Source organism: Heterocephalus glaber, unplaced genomic scaffold, assembly GCF_053883595.1.
Source record: "Heterocephalus glaber isolate CG9 unplaced genomic scaffold, H.glaber_assembly_v1.0 deba00001481, whole genome shotgun sequence".
In the NCBI taxonomy this organism is placed as follows: domain Eukaryota; kingdom Metazoa; phylum Chordata; class Mammalia; order Rodentia; family Bathyergidae; genus Heterocephalus; species Heterocephalus glaber.
The window spans coordinates 37,096,345-37,115,903 of record NW_028258317.1 but is presented as its reverse complement, the minus strand read 5'-3'; the positions used below and the strand labels follow the sequence as shown (position 1 = coordinate 37,115,903).

Below are 19,559 nucleotides of genomic sequence, written 5' to 3'. Positions count from 1 at the left end.
CTGTATTTGCCTTCTCCCAAAGCATCATTTATTGAGCACTTGTACACATTTCACCATGCACAGATATCCAATAAGTATTAATACCCTCATTTTACTTTCAAGGAAGCTGGCAAACTTGTAAGGTTACAAAGGAAACGAACATTGCAGCCCAGGGTTAGTACTTACTTGAAATGTATTCAAAGGCCAATCTTTTTTTCTACTACACCTCTCTGATTTAACAGTCAGGCTCTTGTATTAATGCTATCTTTTAGTTTCAAAACAATCACTAATGTTTATTAAATGAAATAGAAACTTCCTACCATGTTATAACAGAAGAGAAAGTTTACATAAAACAGAATTAAAGTATTGCTGTTGTGCCGTTGCTGTGTTGTCTAAGAGGTAGGATCACTTTTTTTCTTTTTTTTTTTTTTTTGGTACCAGGGATCGAACTCAGGACCTTGCACTTGCAAGACAGGTGCAGTGCCACCGAGCTAAATCCGCGGCCCAGGATCACTTTTGACGAAGGAAGACAAATTTGGGTTATGAGAGCAATTGACAGTAAATACCCCCAAATTTTAAAATGTTTGGATGTGTCTTCATCTGTAGATTTCTATCCTTTCTGAAATCTTCCCAACTTTATAATGGTTTGGGTCTATAATTTATAAAAACTGAATTTTTTTTCTTTTTGCCAATAAGAAATTGAGGCCCTGGAATGAAGAAACCATGCCATAAAGCTCAAGCTCAAGAGACAAATATGTGGTTCATTTATTCTAAGGGAGGAGTGCAGGGAGTGTTCGTAAGCACCAGCACCGAGCAGCTGATAACACTTGATGGAAGGCAGAAGTGGGTCCCAGGGAGGTAGGACACCCAGTGGAAGGCCTCCGGGCTGAGCCTGGTGTGCTTATCAGTCCCTGTCCCTACAAAGCTGATAGGAAAGTTGCAAGAATGAAGTTGAGAGTGAAAAGTGACATGTAATCTTAGCGGCCTTTAAGTGATACACAAAAGGAGTATTTTGGGTATCATCTTTTAATACACATTTCCAAATATCATCAAACCCATAAAAATAAGGAAGGGTAAGGATGAAAACAAAACCTGTTTTTGTCTTCTCCTGTAAAAACTTACCAATGAGGGGTGAGGAACATTCAACTTAAAAGATCATAACCTAGGGCTGGTGGTATGTCTCAGTGATAGAACACTTGCCTACTCTGTTCAAGGGCCTGGATTTGATCCCCAGCACAGGAAAAAAATCCTGACTTTGCAAGATCCCTCCCTTGTCTTCTGATCAACAGCTTCCCACCTACACACAGCATTTTCAGTCAGCTTGGGGCTGCATTTGTCAGAAAAGCATAGATCTTTCTTATCTCGATGGCCAACTTTTACAGCCCTTTGAAGTAGGGTCCCATCACGGCAGTAAGAGAAGCTAGTTCACAGACAAAATACAGTGCAGACAAGGTTTCATTAGGGAGTGAGTTTTTTTGTTAGCTTTTTGTGTTTCCCAACGCCTCAAAGGCCTCTGTTTGAGCCTCTCACCTGGAGTCACTTGAATGAAAGGGTCAGGTTGCAAGCTGTGCACTGCAGAAGCAACAAGCCCTGTTCAGACCACCCAGCTCTCCACAGGGGCAGCAACATCAGATTCAGACAAGATAAGGCACTGCCCTCCCAGGTGACCTGGCCCAGAGAAACCCCTTCTAGGAATTACAGGATCCCCCTGGGAAGAGGCCTGTGCACTCTGAAAAGGTGACATTTGTTTCCTCAGGAAATTGGTGGTCTCGGCTCTTTGTGAGAGGCAGAAAATTTATTAGATATACTTTTAAATTTTTGCAGTAAAATAGTAAACCAAGTCTTTGTGCCTATTCGCAAAGCGAACACTAAAAAGATCCCATACTCCACATCTGCATTTAAAAGACTGAATCCTTTCCACCAGTGCAGGATATCAGAGATAGAAAGATCCCAAACTCATTTAATCCACCTCATTTTACTGACAGAGGAACTGAAGTTTAGAGCAGTTAGGTGGCTCCTTTAAGACTGGTTGGCACCAGCTAAGACTGGAAATGCCACCGAGACAAGACCTTGTCCGTACTATTCACATTGGTCATTTAGAAATCCTTTAAAACCAACACTGAGCCTAGCATGTAGCAGGTACACTCAAATTCTTGAAACAAGGAGAGGGAAGAAAGGAAATGGCTTTAAAATACACATCATGTTTTATTTTTTCTGCAACTATTAAATGCCATAAAATATGGGGATAGCACAGCAGCAGAGTTCTGGCTTTCAGATTTTGTCAAGTGAGGACTTTCAATGTGATGGATAAACCATTTCTGTTTCTTCACTCTTGTTCCTTCAGTCTCTGTTGGCCCAATATAAACTTAGTTTCTAGGGGTAAGATTTCTCCTGACCTATTATCCCAAGACATTCAGCTCAGTTCAGCCTACACTAGCCCCAGGATCAGAGCATTCTCAGAAGGCTGATAATTAAGTAGAACATCCCTGGGTTTTTGTGGGGTTTTTTGTTTTGTTTGTTTTGGGTTTTTTTGGTACTGGGGATCAAACTCAGGTCCTTGCGCTTGTGCAGCAGGCGGCGAAACCACTGAGCTAAATCCCCGGCCCAACATCCCTGGGTTTTAATTGTCCATGGCAAACACTGCTTAGCCACAGAGAGGAGAGAGGGCTGAACAGCTCAGCACCTGGCAGCAAGGTAACAGGGTATCTAGGTACCCGGCCCCGATTCCTTTCTCAATCATGGGAGTAGGAGGGCAAAGTTGGACAAAAAGAGCAAGAAAAAAGAATGAGGTTATTGAGAAAATTGGTTTAAAATCTCTACTTTAGCAACCAAGAATGCAAAACCATGTTGCCTGTAAAGTGTTTAACATCAGCTCAACATCAGGTTTATTATTTAGATATGAGGTTTGATGTTAATGGAACACTTGACAAGAATTTAACTGCCAAAGACAATGTAGAGCAGTTTTAGTGTGGTATCATCTGCAACAGATTCCTAGCCCCACCCTGGATCTAAAATCCTTTAAGTGGTGGGGGCTAGGTGTCTGCTTTTCACCAAGTAAGGAGGTTCTTACCCACCTTAAGTTTTGGGGATCCCCGGTGGGGAAAAAAGCAATAGTAGTTAGCATTTTCCCAGAGTTACACAGAACGTACTTTCACCAAGTCGAAGGAGGGATGGTGGGGAAAGATGCATCTCCTTCCTAACTAGAGCCCTAAAAGGTGATCATTTTCCAGAGCAGAAACCTGAAGAGCGGCTGGGTCATCGGGACCAGCTGGGAAGCAGCCCTGAGGAAGTTAATGTCTCAGCAAGATTTCCAGCCTAGAAACAGCAACCTGTCCCTGAAAACGCTCTTTCTAAGGTTTGTAATTCACACCACATGACAAGACTGAACACATCAGTAAAACAAAACAAAAAAACAGAAACTAACATTAAGTGCCTTGAAAATGATTTTAATGATTTAGATAAAAACTAAAAGAAATAATTTACTACATCTGCAAACACTTTAAGCCAAATCTCAGTAATGAGGGGAAACTAAAACTCAGACAAAAATTTCACAACAATGTGATTTCTTTGCCTCCCCAACATCCCACCCCTAAATTATAGAAATCGTGCTTTTAAAGAATATATCCAAATATAACTAAAGCAAAAGTAACCAGAAGTCATTTCCAAATTCTAGACTCTGATACACTGAAGATATTATCTGTTCTATTATTTTTTCCATCTCTTCCCTTTGCCATTTCTCTTAGCTGAGAAGAAACATTCTAACTTCAGCGTAAATTTTGCAAAATTAAAAATGTTTATTTCATTGGCAAGTGCCTTCAGGATGTATTCAGAAGAGAATTAGAAATGTACATCAACCCTGTTTTTGGCATTTGGCTGGTTAACAATACTGTCCACTTTCTGAGTTAACACAAGAATCAAACTTTTGCAAGCCGCCTCTGCAGACTTCTTGCATTGTTACTCAGCATTAATGCACCAAGCAAACAGCCTGTCTGGCGTTCAGCTCACGGAACACTCACAGGATGAGAGGAATCACATAAAGCAGATACTTACATGTAGTGGTTTTTCTTTCTAAGCCAAACAAGCTGGAAACCTTGGAACTGGCGGGCTGAGTAAGAGTCACTGACCCAGTAATCTGGTTTAAAGGGCTTAGAGAGGAAGGGGGAGGAAAAATATCCCAGGGAAGGAAGAGAGCTGAAATTCCAGTCTTTCAGGTCAGCTGAGTTTGAGTTTTCTTTGTACTAAAAATCCATTAACCCACACATCAAAAAAAAAAACCCCAACCAGAACTAAATTTCACACACACACACACTCCACTTCATTTGTTCCAAGGCTGCTGCTGCGGCTTTGCAAACTTCAGGAGCACCAAGCTCCAGGACTCCTCCTGAGAAGGACAGGATCGGGATGCCTGCCACTGTTTGCAAGGAGCTCCAGCTCCCAGGCCGAGAGCCACGTTCACCCTTCCCTTCGGCTGGTAGGTCCTCCGGGACAAGACTGAGCTTTTGTTAATAGGACGGTTGTTTCCTTCCTAGCCTCTTCCCAGCTTCCTTTCTCACTATTAGTGATGTTCTAACTGCTCTGTCACTGGCTGAGCTGAAACAGCCTCTCCCGCCTGAAACACACACACACACACACACACACACACACAGGCAAGTGCATTCCCAGGCATGCACACACACTGCCAGATGCTTATACACATCTGCAAGTATGTTCACGCGTGCTGTCTACACAGACACCCACACGCGCACTTGCACAGGCTCCTCCAATATGCTTTTTGCCTGCATTTCTTTACTTTGAACAAATCCCTGCCCTGAAAGGTTTGTGTTCAAATTCAGAGATGTCCAGTAGTCACGACGGGGTAGGAGGATTGGCTCCTTTTCCTTTCGTATGGCATTTAAAGGAAAAAAATGAAAGAACAGTCAAGATTTTAGGATGCCTCTTTTCAATACCACCTTAGCACTTCATTTATAAAGCTTTTATGTGTCTGGTTCTTTTCAAAAATCCACAAAACAAATCCCATTATTCAGATCCTATTTGCATATAGTTCATGATCACACTCACTCAGACACAATGTGTCAAGAACTGACCTCTCCACAGAGACGGATTTAGCTGCTCTTCTGAGTGGGTGAGTGAAAGTCTTTCCTTAACTGTTTAATGAAATACTTCTCTGTGTTTCATCCCTACCAGGAAAAAAAAATAATGGCATACCATCTGCCTAACTTTTTAAGTATCCATAAATAAAGAAATTGAAATATTTTCTCACTTTGGGGGAACAAGTGATATTTGAGACTTTTCTGGTAGTCTAAACCTTAGACCAAAACATAAGACACTACACATTCAACTCAACCTGGATTGTGCTTTTCCCTAACAGGGCCCCATATATGCTTTCCTGAGAAGCAATGACGGAAATAGAGGAATGAAAAAGAAGGGTAAGAAAAAAACAACAAAGAAAAAAGAAGGGTAAGAAAATTATGTGATGAAGAAAGAAAGCAGAGGAAGGAAGGGAGGAAGGGGGGAGAAGGAAAGATATAAAAAAGTGTAAAAGGAGAGAAAAATTTTATGTCAAAAAACATGCTTTATGGATACTTTAGCAATGAGGTTACATAAACACTTCCTCAATGTCACTAGAGATTTAAAAGCTTCAAGAGTCTTGATTCATTCCAATTACTCTAAGAATAAGTGAATAAGACTTGAAAATAATTAAGCCTTTTATAAATAAATAAGCACTATTAAAAACATAAGTCATGAATTAATCTTGAAAGGGCAAGAAATAAAGTCATGATAACAGATGTCTCTCATGATAACACAGCATGAGAGACAATTTTGTTCTCCAACTGAATTTAAAACTGCCCAAGTTTTGAATATCTCACCTGCAAAGAAATAAAGACCACTTGAATGCTACTACTTCATAAGGGAGTAATATGAATCTACTTCATAAGGGAGTAATATACTGCTACATACAGGTGGTTGCATAGGTGCACCTCTACTAAATAAGGTTATGGACTAGTCTAGAAACAGAAATAAATATTTTATAAAATTCCATGGGAAAAAATACATTCAGTGTTTTAAGCAAAAAAATAAACTTAAATTGCAACATATTTCAAGATATCTGCAGTAATTGTGGTCTTTGTAAAGTTAATTATGTATATTTGGCATAACTGTACATATTCTGTATTCTAGAATTGGTAGAGATAGTCAAAAGGTCCTGAAATCTAAATTTATATATTTATGCAAATAAATCAGTTTCTCTTTTATCTTCCACAAAAGGGAAAGAATCTCTTTGTTTTATTTATTCATTAAGTTTATTGGTACATTTTAGGTATACAATATGCTGACATTCATCATTCTCAATTTGTACATGATGTATCTTGGTTCTTATTTTTTCCCCATTCCCCTGCCCTCCCTTCAACCTCTCCACCACTCCCAATTTACAAAGACTTTGTTTCATTTTTTTCTTTTTTCATATTTTTTCCTTTCCCTTCTTTCCTTTCCTCTACTCCTCCCATTTCCCCTTCCTCTTTCCACCTTTTCTTCCTGTTTCACATTATCTATTATACATTTTGATCCTTATTTGCACTTTCAGTTTCTCATACCAGAGAAACTATTTTCTATTTACACATGTGTGTCCTATTTATTTCACTTAAGAGTATGGCCTCAATGTGCATCTATTTAGCTATAAATGACTCTAGTTTCTCATTCTTTATGGCTGAGTAGTACTCCATTTTATTAAAAAAACCAAAAACAAAAAAACACATCTTCTTTATCCAGTCTCCAGTTGATGGGCAATTGGGCTGGGGAAAGAGTCTCTTGAAATAATACAACTAACAACTTTAATCAATAAAATATTCTTTGAAGAAGCTAAAATGCAAAGCCAAGGTTTTTAAAATGCACCAAAGAAACAAGGAAGAATTCTTCCCCTCAAAGCATATGCTGCTGAACTTAGTACTGAACAAATGCATTTTAAAGAAATAATTTTATTTCTGACCTTGGTTGGAATGATATGAAAAATACAAAAAGACGTGTGTTAGAGATTGGCATGCTTTTTTGAATTGTAAACATGCATGGTTTTTGTTGAATTGCTGTAGAATGTAGCATTCTGAGAGGCGCAGCTAAAAGCTCAACAACAACTCAAATGAAAGAATTAGGAGTGTGCCCATTACTTTTGCTGATGGCCTTAAGCACAGAAGTGTTATTCATGCACTGGGAAGGTGGCTGCTTTTCCGAGTCTCTAAAGCTGGATGGTTGTAGAACACAATACTGTGACAGAGAATGTCAATCCCAGAGTAGAAAGATCATGCATTCCACACTCTAAGTAGATAATCATTGAAACAAATATAGTAGAACCAAAATAAACACCTCCATGCTCCAGAAAAGAACAGAAACACAACTTGAAAAGAGTTTAGAGAGGAAGGCTGGCTGACCTCAGGTTTCAGAGTTGAGAGAGTGGCTGGGGTATCATGGGGGATAAAACAACCACTGAGCAGACAGAAGAGCAGTATGTGCTGCCTGAAATCAAAAGAGTATAGACTAATTTCACTTTTAAACATCAGTGCAAAATCCAAAATAATATTTGCAAATTAACTCAAGCTATGCACTTTAAAAGATATTGTGACCAATAGGGTTCTTTTTCCCCCAGGATTGCAAGGATGGATCAAAATTAGAATATCTAGCAGCTTAACATATTAAAGAAGAAAAAAGAATCTTAATTGTTACACCTTGGATCTAGAGTGTCTCCCAAAGTCCAGTGTGTTATTAGCCAAAATCAATAATGATTCAACTTACACAGAGAGGTGGGATTCAGCCAGTCCTCAGAATGAGCTGAGGAATACTTTGTGATGTTTCACTTTAGACTACTGAAGTTGAGACTTGTGTCACTGTGTTTATGGGAAGTTAAACCCTGTGTCAAATACAGGGATGACATAGTACTAGTTACCATTAAGAGTTATGGTTACATTTTTATTATAGAAAAACATAGTTACATGTTTTTGAAAATAGTCCTCTCAGAAATTCCAAACACTTAAGAGAATCTGAGTTTGGCAGTTCAGTATGTAGAAAATGAGATTGCCCTAAAGTGTTCATAATGCTTTAGTTAAACTTCCTCTGTACAGGACCTAGGGCAGTTCCAACTAATAATACCAAGCTTCCTGTGAATATACTAGTTTACAAAGAACTTAAAGTTCAGGCAAGGATTGGAAACAAAAACTTTAATAAAAAAATTTTTTAAACTTAAAATGGTTTTAGTTTGAAGTGACTGGCTCACAAAATCTATTTCTTTATTTCCTTGCTCTCTTAAATTGACAAATTTTGTTGGTCAAGCCTGAAGTCCTGAGCTCACTTGTGATAATTTACTGATAAAAATCGCTGCTTAATTGTCTGAGAAGCTGCAGTATCATAACCTTTATTAAACTGTCTTTGTTTTTCCAAATATCCAGTCTGACCATCCAGATTTTATTTGATTAAGTTAGAAAAGCATTCTGCAAGTGAATGTTCAGTTTACCAAAGTGCATCACCTGCTGAGGAAGGATACATCTTCCCTGCTCTAAGAGAAGCCCTTCATCTCCTGGATACATGTTGTTCTCTTGGTATTAGCGGAGGCTGTGTTCATGAGATGGGAAGCCTTTTGTGCAGTTCTTAGAAACACCTGCTTTCTAGAGAGAAGCTTTTCTATGATTAGGTTATGAGTGTGTTTTCTCTAGGAGCTTTCTTTTTATTTCAATATCAATTTTCAAATTGACAGATGCTTTGTAAAGTCTCTCACATTGAGAGTAGTCCATTAAATTCTTGAAAGTTGCACTGTGTTTCATCTTTCAGATACCTGAAATGAATGACATTGGGTATTTGGAAGATCATAAACTTTATTCATTATCTTCCTTGTACAAAATGATGGCTTCTGATGCTTGTATTTCAAGGTATTTTTTAAAAACCAACAATCCTTGATAGAGTAACATTTTATTTTGATCTAAATTCCCAATAATATATTTAATTGTTCTGTTGTTACTGGTGACTCCTGTCGCATCAGATAGAGACTGCCTGCCTCTTTGTAGGGCACCCTTATGGCACCTTATCTCCAATCTGGAGGACAGTATATGGCTTCTTTGTGCCTCTGCTATCTTTTCAAAAGTCATTTTATAAAAATCCTAGTTAGCCTATTTTAATATTTAAATATATATATTCGTGAAAGATACTTTCATAACAGACTTTTTTACTTTATAATTCCTGTATCCCCATTTTTCAGAGTAAATTTAAGCTTTTCCAGTATTAGGAAGTATTCTTTTTCCAGTATTTTTTTCAATGTGAATATGTTTTTCCAGGACAGCATAATAAGAAAGTCAGATTGAGATAATAGACCAGAATTCAGTGATAGAAGAAATTAATACTGGTTAAGGGAGATAGATTTGAAAGGGAAAAATTGTTTTGAGGTAACAGACATGGGTTTTTAAATAAAATCATGTTTCTGTAATTTCATATTTGCTGCTGTAAGCAGCTCAGTATTTTATAGGGCTAATGTATAAATCTGGCTCTATTTAAAATGAGTCCATTTTAGTGCAAACAGCCTAGGTGGAGACTGCACCAGTCTCCCCAGGGTGCTGGGTGCTCTGTGTAGCTAATGCATGCTTTAGTAGTCACCCGCAATCTGGCAGCAAGGAAGTGTGGGGCAACTTTTTACTCTGCCAGCTCTAGCATTATAATTTTGGGGAGCACTGACATCTTACAAAACCCTCAAGGGATGTAATGCTAAGGAGGAAACATGAACTAAGTTACGCAGGTGGGTGTTTTTATGTCCCCTACCCTCCCAGAATCAGTACAGCTGTGCCAGTCTGCAGCTCCGCAGCATTGTGTCCAGTCCTCATCTCATTCAAGTATGGCTTTACTTGGTGACAGTGGCCATCACTGTTACTTGGCATGTTTGATTTTGGACAATAACAAAAATGGTTTTGGAATTTATTAAAAGTATATACAATGTCAGAACTTGCATTTTATATACTAGTATCTGGCTATTAATATTTTACAGGAACCATAGTTCTTGGTGACTACACACACACATATATATATATTTTTGTGACTTTTTTGTAAACTAAGTGCTGTTTCAACATTACAATCATTTTTAGAGTTATTGTAATCAATGTGAATATGTTTTTCAAATCTGTTCTGAGCCTATATAGTGTTTGCTTTGTGAACATATGTGTATTATATATAATCTGTATAGTTACATTTTATTGAATTATTAGCTTGTTTGATATAAGGAAAGTATGTATTGAGTACCTTTTTGCTAGCGTGATTGTTTAATCTTTTTTAAAAAGATTTAAACTCTTTTTAAAAAATCTTTAAACTGACCTTTATTACATGGTCACAAAATTGCATTTGGAAGTAATGGACAGGGAAAAACTAATCTTGGGTGCCTTTGGACAGAAACATGAGACTAAGGCTTGTTTTTGTTTTGTTTTCTCCTCATTAAAATATCTTATTAATGCTTTATGGAATTAAAAAAAAAAAAGTCCAGTGTGTTGAAGGTTTGGTCCCCAGCCTGCGGTGCCACTGGGAGGTAGTGGAACCATTAGAAGGTGGGGCCTAGTTGGAGGAAGGTAGGTCACAGAGGGTGCACCCTTGAAGGGGATACTGGCGCCCCAGGTACTTCCTCTCACAATCTTTGCCTTCTGGACAGAGGAACAGGGACAGCCAGCATGGACTGAAACTTAGGAAATGAGGAGCCAAATTTCCTCCTTTGGGTTGTTTATATTAGGTATTTTGTCATATTATTGAAAAGCTAACAAACTAGTAAATTTAGAAAAGAGACATTCAGGAAAATTCAACACCAATTTATTTATTGAAAAACAAACAAATAACTATTGGCCAAATAGGAATAAAGGAAGTTTTTAACCCTGGTAAGAACATCTTGCCACGACTTCCACAATTCAACATTGGTTTATGTGCTGCCAAAGCAAGCACCACAATTCAACACCGGATAGGAAATCCTAACCAACATAACTTAGGGGAAAAGTGAGACGTGGTGATTGGAAAAAAGAAAATAAACCTTTTATTATTTGTAAAAGACATGTCTTTATATAAAATATCCAAAAGAGTTCACTGTTTGAATTATTAAAATACTTCAGCAAATTTGTGGGACCAAAGGTCAACACACAAAAATCCAAAGCACGAATATATATCAGTAACAACTAATTACTACTAAGTAAGTTGTTTAAAAAAGTTTTCATAATAGCAAAACTTCAATGACCCTGGGAAATAATCCAAATTCATTAATTTTAGATAAACTTTTTATGAATAAAATTAAAAAGATTAAAAAGGATAAAAGATCTAAATAGATGGTTAGTGTATGTAACTGGATGAGAAGATTCAATACTATAAAAATCTTAATTCTCATCACTTCTCAGCCTTTTGGCTAAGAGCAAGTGTAAAAATCTTAATTCTCTCTAAATTAAAGTTCCAGTGCAATGACAATTGGCCTGCAAGTCACATGTGACAAAGTCATCCTAAAATTTATGTAGAGCACTAAAGCCTAAGAATGCAAAGACAAACTGAAGATAAATTTAAGGATGAATGTACTCTACTAAATATCTATATGTTATGTCATAAAGTTTTAGTAGTTAAGAAGCTATGGAATTAGCACAGTGACAGAAAAAGAACAAAGAGACCAGAAAAGCTCAGACTCAGCTCAGTCATGTATAGGAACCTGATATACAGCAACAATCAGAATAGAGGTCAATGGAAAAAATGACAGACAATTTAATAAGTGGTGGGAAAACAACTGGTTATGGTAATGAAAATATAACATTAAGTCTTTATCTCATACCAAATATCAAATTACACCTGGGTTAAGCATCAATTTAAAAACAAGGCTTTTAACATTTGGAACAATAATAGATCAATATCTTCTTATTATCAAGTTAAGAATTTCTTAACTAAGACATAATAAGTAAAAATTATTTTTAAAACTTAAAGTTTTCCATAAGACAAAAATTTTTTAAATCCACAAATTGGGAGAGGTTACTCACAGTGAAAATAAAGTACAACAACTTTGTGTTTAGAATCTTAGAGAACCTTTAGAAACTGATGCAAATCATTAAAAAAAAACAGTATCTAATATAATTTCTTCATGGAAGGAGACACAAGTGGTGAGTATGATCAGTCATGTGCTGCATAACCACGTTTTGGTCAACAGTGCTCCACATACACAAAGCCAGTCCCATCAGTTTACATCTCTGAGTGACATTCAGCCATCCTAAGGAACATCCTGTGATGTCCACAAAGTGATGACATCACCTAACCACATATTTCTTGGAACCTATCCGTGTCATTGAGGACACATGACTGTACCTGAAAGTAGCCACAACCTCACTAGTAACCAGATCATGCAAATGGAAACTGAAAATAAGATTCCATTAGATAGGTAACAAGTTTTAAAATCTTGCAATATCACATTGGGTAAAAGATGAGAAGAGAAAAATATCTTACCACTAGTTTTAGTTCTTCAAATTCTTACCAGAAAGTTTGTAAGTAGTTGCACTTAGTAAGCAAGTTTCTAATATATATAAATACTCAAAAACTTTCAATTAAGATTCCAATTTCTATATCCATACTTAAGGTCTCATATGTGTACAAAGAGTCTTGTACATGATGTCCCTTGTCATTGTGATTTTAAAAGATTTGAAATAACCATCATCCAAAACCAAGAGATGTGGACTGACAAAATCAAGTTGCAAAAACATAGGTGCAGATTTTATTTTTTTAATAATTTTTATTATTTCATTTTTTGGAAACAGTGAGAATTCCATTTTGGTGGTATTAAAAAGAGGTGAAGAGGCCCACCATACCATTGGTAAGTGCACACAGATCCTGAGGAGCAGCTGTCTGGATCGGAGTGGGTGCAGCTGCAAGAGGATCCCAGCCAGGGCTCCCCTACCCCCACACCAGAGTCTCAGGCACACCTGCCCAAGCCAAAGGCTTCCCAGAAAAGAGCTGCACAGGTGCACAAGCTTCAGCCAGAGACCCGCCATACCATCTCCCACAGTCAAGGACTTGCTTGGAAAAGACCTACACAAGCACACAGGCAACAGCTAGAGGCTCACCCCGACATGATTGATAAGTGCATGGAGACCCTAGCCAGAAGCCTGCACAGACAACAGGAACTGGAGTGCACATCCCAAAACCAAAGGACCTCCCAGACAACAGCTACATAGAGGCCCCAGTGAAAGGCACACATAGATACCATCCTAAGTGTGCACAGGCCCCAGCCAGAAGCCCACCCAGAAAACAAGTCAGCTCAGGGATCCAGAAGGCCACCACTCTGAACCCAGGAATTGGTGTACTGGTGAGCAGCAAATTAAAGGCTGCTTGGTGGCTTGCTGAGAATTGAAGACCACTCGGGGAGCAAAGAGTCACCTCAACAAAAGCACAGCAGGCTGCATCTGTTGAAATGAGAAGACATGTAAATAAGTCTCAAAACCAGACTTCCAGATCATCTAAGGCAAACCCAAAGGGCGACAAGATGGAACAATTTGATACTCAAAAACCTGGACTCCCTAACTGGCAACAAAAGAGGACCTGGAAAAAATGAAATCAGAAATAATTTCTCAGATAACAGCAGAGATTGTGTCCATAGTAGAAGGCATGATTAATAAAACTGAAGCAGACACAGATAAAAAATAGAGGAGCTAAGGAACATGAAGGAATACCAATGTAGGAAACAAGTGGAATCCATAAAACAGATGCAAACAGATTTCCAGGAGATTAAAAACTCCATTGAAAGTGTAAGCAGCAGAATGAGCCAATGTGAAGACAGAATTTCAGATATAGAAGATAGGATTGCAATTAATGACCAAGAAAAAAAAAATTTCTTAAAAATAGTAATGAACCACAAGAAATCAATCCAGCACCTGGTAGACAATACAAAGAAGAATAACATCAGACTGATTGGAGTCAAAGAAGAAACAGGAGACAGTGCAGATGACATAAAAAAAAACTGTTCACAGAAGTAATAGCATAAAACTTCCCAAATAGGGGGAAAGAACTTGACATACAGATAAGAGAGGCATATAGGACTCCAACTAGGTGCGATCAAAAAAAAAAAAACTACACATATAATAGTTAAGATTCCAGAAACCCAACAGAAGAACAAAATTCTACAAGCAGTTAGACAAATGAAACAAATCATATACAAAGAAAAGCCCATCAGAATCACAGCAGACTTCTCAGCACAAACCCAAAAGGCAAGAAGAGCATGGAGTGATGTATTTCAAGCCCTAAAGGAAAACAGCTTCCAGACTGATGTACCCTGCAAAACTATCTTTCAAAATTGATGGAGAAATAAGATACTTTCATGGCAAAGAGCACCTTAGAAACTTCAAGAATACCAAACCAGCACTCCAAAAAATTTTACACAATATCCTAGGAAAAGAATTGAGGATCACAACCCCAGGAAGCCCAGCAGAATGAGTCCATCAGGCACAACAAGAAATTAAACCCAAAGAGAGAGAATACAACAAAAAGAAAAACCCATGACAAGGATAAGTCAATATGTATCAGTTATAACCATCAATGTTAATGGTCTCAGTTCACCAATCAAAAGAAACAGACTGACAGAAGGTGTCAAAAAGCAAGATACAAAAATATGCTGGATACAAGAAACACACTTCATTCAAAAAGAAACTCACAGACTGAAAGTTAAAGGGTGGAAAAATACAATACTCCATGTGACAGGAACCCAACAAAAGCAGGAGGAGGTATCCTCTTTGCAGATCAAGTGGATTTCAAACACACACTGATTAAGAGAGAAAAAGAAAGACACTACATCCTTGTAAAGGGAACTATCCAACAGGAAGAGATGACAATCATTAATATATATGCACCAAACACTAGTGTGCCCAACTATATAAAACAAATACTAACAGACATGAAAAGTCATATATGCATGAATAAAATAGTAGTGGGGGACCTCAATACCACACTGTCATAAATACATAGATCAACTAGACAAAAAATAAACAACGAAATACTAGAATTCAATCAAGCTCTTGAACAAAGGAACTTAACAGATGTTTAGAGTGTTCCACCCCACAAAATCAGAATACACATTCTTCTCAGCTGGACATGGGTCATTCTCCAAAACAGACTGCATACTCACTCATAGAACATGTTTAAGTAAGTGCAAAGGAATTGAAGTTATCCTCTGTATATTATCAGACCATAGTCTGATGAAATTGGAGATCAATACCAAAAGAAACCACAAGAATTTCATAAACACATGGAAACTGAACAATACACTTCTGAATAACCAATGGGTCACAGAGGAAATTAAAGAAGACATCAGACAGTTCCTACAATTAAATGACAATGACAATACAACATATTGGAATCTATGGGACACAATGAAAGCAGTCTTATGAGGGAAATTCATAGCAGTGAATACTCACATTAGGAAAATAGAGCAAGCCCAATTACACAACCTGATGCTGAACCTCAAGCTTCTAGAAAAAGAAGAGCAAGACAAACCCAAAGCTCAAACAAGGGAGGAAATTATAAAGATCAGGGCAGAAATCAATGCAATGGAGACTAAGAGAACAATACAAAAAAAATCAATGAAGCCAAGAGTTGGTTCTTCAAAAGAATCAACAAAATTGACAAACCCTTAGCCAACCTCATCAGAAAAAGGAAAGAAAAGGCCCAAATCCATGCAATCAGGAAGGAAAAGGATGAAATTACAACAGACCCAGCAGAAATCCAGAGGATCATCAATACCTACTTCCAGAACCTATACGCCAATTAGATGGAAAACACAGAAAGAATGGACAGATTCCTAGATATGTATGAATTACCAAAGTTGAACAAAGAAGACCTAAAAATTCTAAACAACCCAATATCAATCAATGAAATTGAAAACATAATTAAAAACTTACCAACTAAGAAAAGCTCAGGTCCTGATGTCTTCACTGGTGAATTCTAAAAGACATTTAGAGAGGAACTGCTGCCACTACTGTTTAAACTCTTCAATGAAATTGAAAGGGAAGCAATACTCCCAAATTCATTCCTGGAAGCAAGCATCACCTTGATCCCAAAAGCAGAGAAAGACCCAACCGAAAAGGAGAACTATAGGCCAATCTCACTAATGAACATAGATGCAAAAATCCTTAATAAGATACTGGCAAACAGAATGCAGAAGATCATCAAGAAGATCATATGCCCTGACCAAGTGGGATTCATCCCAGGGATGAAGGGATGGTTCAACATATGCAAATCAATAGATGTAATACACTATATCAGTAGAGCCAAGGACAAAAACCATATGATCATCTCAATAGATGCAGAAAAAACATTCAACAAAATCCAACATGCATTTAATGATAAAAACCCTACAAAAAATTGAAATAGATGGTCTCTACCTCAAACTGATAAAAGCAATCTATGAAAAACCAACAGCCAATATCATACTAAATGGTCAAAAACTGAAATCTTTCACACTAAAATCAGGAATAAGACAAGGATGTCCACTATCACCACTCCTGTTCAATATAGTCTTGGAAACATTAGCCACAGAAATTAGACAAGAGAAAGAAATAAAAGGAATGAAGATAAGAAATGAAGAAGTCAAATTGTCATTACTTGCAGATGACATGATACTCTATATAGAAGACCCCAAAAACTCCACCAAAAGTCTTCTGGATGTAATAACCAAATTCAGTAAAGTAGCTGGATACAAGGTCAACACACAAAAAATCAATAGCTTTCCTCTACACGAACAACAGACTCACTGAGAGAGAAATAGGGCAAACACTTCCTTTCACAATAGCATCCAAAAAATTGAAATACCTAGGAATCATCCTAACCAAAGAAATCAAAAACCTCTTCTCTGAAAACATACCACTCTGAAAAGAGAGATTGAAGATGATATCAGAAAATGGAGGGCCAGGGATTTAGCTCAGTGGTTTCACCACCTGCTACGCAAGCGCAAGGACCTGAGTTTGATCCCTGGTACCAAAAAAAAAAAAGGAAAGACATCCCTTACCCCTGGGTAGGAAGAATCAACATACTGAAAATGGCCATACTTCCAAAAGAGCTATATAGATTCAATGCAATCCCAACTGAAATTCCAGTAGCATACTTCACAGACCTTGAGAAAACAATCCAAAAATTCATTTGGAACAAGAAGAGACCTAGAATAGCAAAAGCAGTTCTAGGCAACAGAGACATGGCAGGGGGTATCACATCCTCCAACTTGAAACTATACTACAAAGCTACTGTGATAAAAAGAACATGGTACTGACAAAGAAACAGACCAGAGGACCAGGGGAACAGATTAGAAGATGCACAAAGAACTCCAGACACACTGAGCCACCTCATCTTCAACAAAGGAGCCAAACACCCTCACTGGAGGAAAGATAGCCTCTTTAATAAATGGTGCTGGAAAAATTGGGTTTCAATTTGCCAAAGATTAAAACTAAACCTACATCTCTCACCATGCACTAAACTAAAATTGAAATGGATTAAAGAGCTAAATATTAAAACAAAAATGCTGAACCAGCAGGAAGAGAGGTTAGGTAGAACTCTTGAAGACATTGGTGTAGGAAAAGATTTTATGAACAAAACCTCAGTTGCCCGTGAACTAGCAGAAACAATCAACGAGTGGGATCTCTTCTCATTAAAAAGCTTGTGCACAGCAAGAGAAACCACCAACAGTGTGAACAGTGTGGGGAAAAAATCTTCACCTGCTGTTCCTCAGACAAAGTTCTACTATCTAGAATATATAAAGAACTTCAAAAAGATCAGACTCTCAAATTTAAAGACCCAGTCCAAAAATGGGCATCTGAAATGAACAGACATTTCTCAGACAAAGAAGTAGAAATAGTAAATAAACATGAAAAAAAGTTCAACATTACTGGTCATTTGAGAGATGCAAATGAAAACAATGCTGAGATTCCACCTCACCCCAGAAACAATGGCTGCTATCATGAAATCAACCAATAACAAATGCTGGCAGGGCTGTGGGGAAAGGGGAACACTTCTCCACTTCTGGTGGGAGTGTGGACTGGTGCAACCACTGTGGAAATAAGTATGAAGATACCTCAAAGAACTAGGACTGAAAGTCCCATTTGACACAGCTATTCCTCTGCTGGGTATCTTCCCCAAAGAATTAAAAGAATCATACCACAGTGATATATGCACACCCATGATCATAGCAACACAATTTGTAATAGCTAAAACTTGGAAGCAGCCCCATTTCCCATCAACTGGAGACTGGATAAAGAAAATGTGTTTTTTTCATAAAATGGAGTATTATTCAGCCATAAAGAACAAGAAACTAGAGACATTTATAGCTAAATGGATGCACATTGAGGCGATACTGTTAAGTGAAATAAACAGGACACACATGTGTAAATACCGAATAGTTTCTCTAGTGTGAAAAACCGAAAGTGTATATGAGGACTAAAAGGTATAATAGATAATGTGAAATAGGAAGCAAAGGGGCTAAGGGGAAGGGGAAGTGGGAGGGGTAGAGGAAAGGAAAGAAGGGAATGGAATTAATATGAGAAAATGAAAAAATGGAAACAAAGTCTTTGTAAGTAGGGAGGGATGGAGGGGTTGAATGGGAGAAAAATAAGAACCAAGAGACTATGTAAAGGTGCATATCTTCAATGATGAATGTCATTATATTGTACACCTAAAATGTACCAATAAAAGGATATAGAAAAAAAAAAAAGAACCAAGAGAGATTATGTAAAGGTGCAAATTTCCAGTGATGAATGTCATTATATTGTATATCCAAAATGTACCAATAAAATTAATTTTAAAAATATAGCTGTTTTTTAAATATATGGGTAGAATAATATCATGTAACTTTTAGAACACAAAAAGCAACATAATGCATTGTTTATTGGTATATTCATAATAAAAATACAAATGAAAAAGATATATATCAATTTCAATATGGTTATTACTTTTGAAGAAAGAAGAAAGTGGTATGGAAAAGCAAGAACTTTTTATTGCACCTATAATATTTCACATTTATAAAGATTTGAATATAACAAAATGTCATATTTATGTAGAGGTGATATTTCACAGACTTAATGTACTGTGTTTCTTTTACATGAAAAAATGTTTTGTAAAACATTAGTATCATTCTTGAGTCAAAGAATCTGGGATTAAGACCTGGCAATTACACAGTATCTGTTATTATCTTAGTCACTTAACCTCCCTCAGCCTGTTATAGTATCTGTAAAGTGAGAACAGTAATAATAGTACTAACCTCCCAGGGTTGTTGAATGGCTTCCATGTGTTAATGCATACCAAAAATCACTTATTTACATTAAGGAAGCAATAAGAATCCACTGGAATTTCTCAAAACTGATATAATCAGGGACAGATTTTACTTATCAAGAGAATCTTCCAGAAAGAGGAACTGCAAATTGGAAAGGGAAAAAATAAGGCTAGAGATCCCAGGAAGCAGGACATTGCTTTATTTCAAACAAGAAGCTGTAAAGAACCAACTGAATGCAGGCTTTGGAAAAGGATGTTCCTGCCTGGAGAGACACTGGAGGAACAGATTTTTCCAAATATACACAACCATATAAGCA

At 37.3% G+C, this 19,559-nt stretch overlaps 1 protein-coding gene and 1 long non-coding RNA gene across 6 annotated transcripts in view; one reads left to right on the top strand and one right to left on the bottom strand.

The window, feature by feature from the left end:
* The window catches only part of Frem1 (FRAS1 related extracellular matrix 1), a 369,630-nt gene that overhangs the window by 154,393 nt on the left and 195,678 nt on the right, over positions 1-19,559 (bottom strand). The window contains exon 1 of one of the 5 annotated variants that reach the window (XM_013069744.3): positions 4,030-4,891. The exons of 2 other annotated variants lie outside the window; for them this stretch is intronic. The gene's annotated coding sequence lies outside the window, so the exon portion shown is untranslated. Of the gene's footprint in view, positions 1-4,029; positions 4,892-19,559 lie in introns of those variants that run through there. 2 more of the 5 variants (XM_013069741.3, XM_013069743.3) reach the window with 2 other exon arrangements.
* Positions 4,317-18,836, top strand: LOC147825907 (uncharacterized). Its single transcript, XR_015440064.1, has 3 exons — positions 4,317-4,450; positions 5,348-5,436; positions 12,756-18,836. It is a non-coding gene; the product is annotated as an uncharacterized LOC147825907 (long non-coding RNA).